Source organism: Orcinus orca, chromosome 11 (assembly GCF_937001465.1).
Source record: "Orcinus orca chromosome 11, mOrcOrc1.1, whole genome shotgun sequence".
In the NCBI taxonomy this organism is placed as follows: domain Eukaryota; kingdom Metazoa; phylum Chordata; class Mammalia; order Artiodactyla; family Delphinidae; genus Orcinus; species Orcinus orca.
This window is the reverse complement of record NC_064569.1, coordinates 95,579,416-95,586,095: the sequence shown is the minus strand read 5'-3', so window position 1 is coordinate 95,586,095 and position 6,680 is coordinate 95,579,416. Positions and strand designations below refer to the sequence as shown.

Below are 6,680 nucleotides of genomic sequence, written 5' to 3'. Positions count from 1 at the left end.
CAGCTGGTGCCTCCCCCCTGCCCTCGTCCAAGTGAGCCTTCTCCCCAAATGGTCCCCCACCCCATGCCCACCAAACTTCAAGAATCACTACTTGAGAGCCAGCATTGCTGGCTTCCAGTTCTGGAGCTGTCAGATCTCTCAAAGTAGGGGCCTCAGGCAAGCCAGTCTCTCTGGGCCTCATTTTTCTCAGATGCAAAATGAAATGCTCCCAGGTGTTGGGGGAGGAGGGACCCCTGGCAGCCCCTCTGGATGGTGACAACCCGGGCTGGCTCTCCTCAAACACAGACAACTCCCAGGTGCAGGAAGTGCAGATGAGGACCCCCTCTGTCCTACCATGTCCCCTCTGCCACCTCCAGTCACTGCCAGGGACATCCTGTGCCCTGATGATGTCACCAGGCCCAGGCCCTGGGAGCCACGGTTGGCTGTAGCTGACAGCACTCAGGCAGGGTTTATTTATTTATTTGTATTTTATTGTTTATTTTATTTTTGGCTGCGTTGGGTCTTCGTTGCTGCACGCAGGCTTTCTCTAGTTGCGGCGAGTGGGGGCTACTCTTCATTGCGGTGTGCGGGCTTCTCATTGCGGTGGCTTCTCTTGTTGCGGAGCACGGGCTCTAGGAGCGTGGACTTCAGTAGTGTGGCACGCGGGCTCAGTAGCTGTGGTGCACGGGCTTAGTTGCTCCGCGGCATGTGGGATCTTCCCGGACCAGGGCTCGAACTTGTGTCCCCTGCATTGGCAGGCAGATTCTTAACCACTGCACCACCAGGGAAGCCCCAGGCAGGGTTTAGTTTTAAACTCTCAGGGCTTGGTCAGCTCCTTGCCCTCTCCCCACCCCACCCCACCCTGCCTACCCTGTCTCCCACAGCCCAAGCCCCCAGGCCCCTCCTTGAAGGTTCTCTTCACACATGCTCTGCTTTCCTGACTGCATCCACCAGGCTTCTGAGGGCCATGCGGAGCCAGGCCATTGGCCAAATGTCTCTGATCACCAAATCCAGACCTGCCAAGGTAAACAGATGGGGCCCTGGAGGTAGACCGTGGTCTCCTCTGCCTCCTGAAGTCCAGAGAGGGCAAGGGACTTGCCAGGGTCCCACAGCCAGGGCTGGGGGTCATCAGACGGGCACTGTAGACACCTGGAATCCGTGACTGGGCCTTGGGGTTGTCACCGTCTTGATTTGAATGCATTTTTTTGAATTGATTTTTACTGGAGTATAGTTGCTTTACAATATTGTGTTAGTTTCTTGCTGTACAGCAAAGTGAATCAGTCATATGTATACATATACCCACTCTTGAATTCATTTTTAAAAACAGCTTTTTGCCTGCGGGCCTCAAGTCTTTCTTGATGCCTTGCAGCTCAGACCAGCTGCAGAAATAGACGGAGCGCTGGGGCAACTCCCAGTGGGACCACGGCCCTCACCAACACCCTGGGTAGGGTGTGTCCATCACTCACGATTGTCACACACTTACCCTCTCAAGTGACTTTAGACTAAGGACCTGTCAGCACCCTGAGCCTGGATCAACACCCCTTTTATCAGTGTCATATGCTGGCCTTCTGGAGAAGACTACGGCTGAAAAATGAGGTTCTGTTGGAAAAATCCATTTGAAAATGACTTGAGCCCTGACTCCTCACCGCTGCTCTGGGAGGCTGGGCAAGGGCTGACGTACAGAGGACAGAAGGAGGTGGGATGCAAACCCAGGCTCGATGGGCAGACTCTGAGTGCAAGGCCTCCCCGGAACTCCTCATTCCAGACACCTTGCTCTGGCTGAGCCCCCCTTCTCCCCACACGTCCCTCTCAGGCTTACACGTCTACTCCCTGCCCAGAAAGAGCCTAGAAGCACAGGCCCTGGGAGGCAACCAGCCTTCCCTTCTTCCAGGCTCCCTGGATACCTCCAGACAGTGTCTGCCAGCAGCCGCTGGAGAGCAGGCAGGGCGGGGCCGAGGCAGCTGGTGCCTCACAGCACCGCCTGGCACGGGAGGCCCCGCGAGGCTTTGCTGAGAGGACAAATGTGGAGGCTGGACCAGAGGTCACCGCCCAGGGATGTGTCTGCAGCGCCACCTGGTGGCGACAGTGGCGCTCCTGCCACACCAGCCCTGGTCCAGTCCTCCTGTCCCTGTGGGTTTGGCAGACAGTGCCAAGCACCAGGCAGGCCAGGCACTGCGAATGGGGCTGGGCTGAGAAGATCTGGGGGACAGCACTCCAGGCAGATGGAACGGCAAGTGCAAAGGCTCTGAGATGGGAAGGAGTTGGGCGTGACCCAGGCAGAGCAAAAGGGTCAAAGTGCCAGGGGTGGAGAGGGAGGGGAAGTGGACCAGGTAGACAGCCAGGTCTCAAAGGGCTTTTTAGGCTGCGGTGACAAGTTTGGATTTGTTTCTGAGTGTGTTGGGAGCCACGGGATATGACGATGGTTATAGGCAGCTGTGAGGAGGACAGTCTGCAGGGTGAAAACAGGAAATCAGGAGGAGGCGGCTGTAACCCAGGCAGGACATATGGCAGCTCGGACACCACGGGGTGGCCTTGGGGGTGGGAGGAAATGGCTGGATTCTAGAACTGACAGGAACTGTGGATGGATTGGATGCGGCTGTGAGATAAAGCAGGTGATCAAGAATGACCCCAAGGCTTTATTCTGAGCACCTGAGGAATGGTGGGGCCCCTCACTTTGAAGGGAAAACTGAGGAGGAGTAGCTATGGGGAGACCAGGAGCCTTTGGGCAGGTCAAGGTGGTGCTGGCAAGGGAGCAGGTGGAGGCACGAGTCTGGAGCCCAGGGGAGAGGACGGGGCTGTAGACACCTGTGTGAGTTGCCGGGGCATGGATGGCACTCCAGGCCTTGAACAGAGTGAAAGACCCGGGGAGCAGGGCACCTGCTGACCCTGCGGCCTCTGACATTTAGAGTTCGGGGAGACAGGAGGAGCAGCCACGGAAGGAGGTGAATCTGGAGCCGGGGAGAGAGGGTTTCTAGAAGGCAGGAGTGAGCAACTGCGCCAAACGCTGCTCAGAAGCAGAGAAAGACAAGTTTGAGATCGACCCAGGTTGATGTGGCAACACCAAGGCAGTCATCAGTGTGACCTTGAGAAGGTGGCTTCAGTGGAGGGTGGAAGTCTGAGGGGGGCTGTGAATGTAGGACTCACTCCTGTGGAGTTTCACGGTAAAGGGAGCAGAAGAATGGTGGTAGCCGGAGGGCAATGGGGGCTCAGGTTATTTAATTTTTAGGATGGAAGATTTTAGAGCATGTTTTGGGCTGACGGAACGATCTTGTGGAGAGGGAGAGGCTGATGACACAGGAGAGAGAATCTCAGGGGCAACGTCCTTTCCCAGGCAAGTGGGGATGGGATGGGTGCCCTTGGGAAGGGACTGGGTTACTGGGGGTGGGACACTTCATCCCTAGTAACAGGCAGGAAGGCTGAGAGGGAGGGCCCTGGAGTTGGGCTGCCTGGGTCCAAATCCTGGCTCAACCACTGACAAGATGTGGGATTAGAACAAGTCATTCCTGGGACTTCCCTGGTGGTCCAGTGGTTAAGGCTCCATGCTTCCAATGCAGGGGGCTTGGGTTCAATCCCTGGTTGGGGAACTAGATCCCACATGCTGTGCAGTGTGGCAAAAGAAAAAAAAAAAAGTCATTCCTTTTTTCTGAGCCTCAGCTTCCTCACCTGTAAAATACAGGTGGTGATAAGAGTAATAGCTGGCATCTACGGCTGCTTGCTCCATGTCAGGCACTATTCTAAGCATTTCACAAGTTTTAACTCATTGGATCTTCACCTCAAGTGTGAGGGAGGGAGGGGCCTGGCTGGGTGGCCTGTAGAGGTGTGGGACCATGCAAGAGGAGCAGCTGGTTCCCGAGAGTGTTTGTGAAGCCTTCCTGGTGGAGGTGACAGCTGACTGGGGCCTAGAGGGATGACTAGGAGTTTGTGAAGCAGAGAAGAGACTGAAGGGAAGGCTGGGCTTGCCCATGCCTGGGGTGTTCTGAACCTCAGTACTGAGATCCACAAGTCCAGGGCTCTTGGGCAGATGGGGAAATTCAGGCCCAGAGCAAGAGAAGCCCAGCAAGTCTGGTGGGTTGGGCACTGGCTCCTGGCTCAGGACTCTGGCCCCAGCTTTTGGCACCTCCACTTGCTCTAGTCACACCCCTGCAGCCTTGGCAAGCCTCTAGGGTAGGCTGTTAGGGCGATTTGAGCTCGGTCTAGCAGCTTCTCAGAAGCCTGGGGTCGGGGGCATGGCCCAGCCTTGCCACAGAGCTGGGTCAAAGCAGTTCTGGACTCAGACCCCAGGAAAACAGCCATGCTCTTCAGCCCTGAGTGACCTGGCCCTGCTGGCTTCCAGCCCCTTCTGCTCGTCACCATCCCCAACCCCCTGGCCCACGGGGACTCGGAGTCAGCCTGGAATCTAGGTGGGAGCAGATGCCCCCTGCCCAGCTTGGAGACACCTGCAGCCTGGGAGCTGATGGAGGCTGAGCACCGTGCAGCCACTGCTCACAGTAAAAGGCCCCGCTCCACGGGGTCCCGGCATCAATCTGCTCGGTTGGGAGGGTTTGCTGAAGTGAGAAGCTGATGAGAGTGCAGGGAGTGCTGGCTGGGGGCTGGGGGCACCCACCTTCAAACCTGTCTCTGATTTCCTCTGCTGCTCAGCCCTATCTCTGGCTGGCAGCTTTCCCGGATTAGGTGCTGACGTCAGGAGCTGCCAGCTGGGCCAGTGTGGCACAGCCGCGGGGGGTGTATGGGGCTGTGTGGTAGTTGGGTACAGTCAAGGAAGGGGGCATGTGTCTAGCTTTGGCGATGTGTCCTCCAGGGAGGTGGGTGGGAGGGAGGACCGTGTCAGACGAGCTGCACTGTGTCAGGCACTCGCACGTTATCTGTGTAGCACATCCTTGCTGTACAGAGAGGGTAATAGCTCAGGGAGGTGGAGCCACTTGCCTGGGGCCACAGAGCTGCTCCAACCTTGGCTGCATCCCACACCATCCGGTGGACACCCCCGTACCCCTTGTCATGGCTGGCAGCTGCCAGGCCTCGAGGGCTCATCGCTGTGCAGCTCACTACCCTCTGCAGCATCGCCACAACACAGCTGCCATGTGGGGAGCACCCACCCTGTGCCAGGTGCCTGTGAGGCTGGTGCCCATTCTATAGACAGAAAACCAGAAACCCAGACAGGGGAAGTGACTCGCCCAAGATCACACCCCAAATCGGTGATGGAGGCAGATCTGATCCCAGGACTAATTCCAAGCCTGCGCTCTTACCTGCTACATGCTCGGCAGAGATCTCCCAGCTTTGACATAGTCCAAGCCCACAGCCCCTGTGCTTCCCGTGGCCTCACAAATCTCTGCTGTGAGTGAGAGCATTTGTATGCAGAGCAGAAAACACAGTGGGTTACAACAGTTCATCTCCAGAGAGAAACCTCAAGTTCACAAATCTCAGAGAAGGGCCTCGTAGGCCCAGTTGGGTCACATGTTCACTCTTTGACCAATCAACTGTGCCCAGGGCTAGGGTCAGCTAACCATGTAGCAGCCCCTGGAGACCACAAGGTGGCTCAGGGGTGGGGCAGGGCCTGCACAAGGCCTTTGCCTAAAGATTGGACTCCTGGGCCAAAGGTTCTGTTTGAGTTACATCTGCCTCCCCAGGCTTCTTGGCATCTTATTCCCAACCTCAGTAACAGGAGGCTGGGGTATCGGGGTTCCATGCACCCTGGATCCTCTCGTAACTGCTTTCCTGTGCCCATTCCTTTTTGGCCAGCTGGTCTGGCCACGTCTGCCCGGGAAACTGAGGTGTATGGATGGAAGTCAGAAGCTGCCTGAGGGGACTTCCCTGGTGGTCCAGTGGTAAAGAATCCGTCTTACAATGCAGGGGACATGGGTTTGATCTCTGGGTGGGGAACCAAGATCCCACATGCTGCAGGGCAACTAAGCCCACGTGCCACAACTACTGAGCTTGCGCGCCTCAGCTAGAGCCCACATGCCGCAAACTACAGAGCCCACGCGCTCTGGAACACGTGCGCCACAACTAGAGAAGAGAAAACCCGCACACCACAACGAAGAGCCCGCGTGCCTCAACGAAGATCCTGCGTGCTGCAACTAAGACCCAACGCAGCCATAAATAAATTAAAAAATCTTTAAAAAGAAAGAAAAAAAAAGAAAGAAAGCAGCTGCCTGAGGACTTGACTCTGTGCCCAACTTGTGTGGGAGCCTTGGGGGCAAGTCACATCCATTCATCCTCTGGTCTCAGCTTAAATGCCACCCACAAAGAGGTCTTCCCTGACCCCTCCAATATAAACGTTCTCTCCCAGATCCCCAATCTTCTCAGCCACATCACTCACCACAATCCATCATTCTCTTATTTTTATCCGTGTAACGTTTGTCTTTCCAAGCAGATTGTGAAGTCTGGAGGCAGGGCTGACACAAAATAGACATTTAATAAATATTTGCTGAATGAAGTTTCTCTAACCTTTGGTTTCCCCATCTGTATGAGGGGGTAACAACATCTCTCCGTGAAGTTCAAATAAGATAGTGCCTCAAAGCACCCAACCCAGGCCTAGGAATGTGGTAGGCGCCCACGATGCTGGGAGCAGGGATAGAGGGAAGGCTGAGCTGGAAGGCTCTGTAAGCTGTCAGGAATGGAAAGATCCAAGGGTGCAGTTGGTGAAAAGATGGGGTGTGTGACACTGCCCTGAGCCCAAGGTCAAGAACCGTCTAGGAATTTGA

General features: G+C 55.9%; 1 protein-coding gene across 1 annotated transcript in view; it reads left to right on the top strand.

Moving 5' to 3' along the window:
* CHADL (chondroadherin like) overlaps window positions 1-6,680 on the top strand; it is a 195,847-nt gene that overhangs the window by 51,984 nt on the left and 137,183 nt on the right. The window lies entirely within an intron of this gene.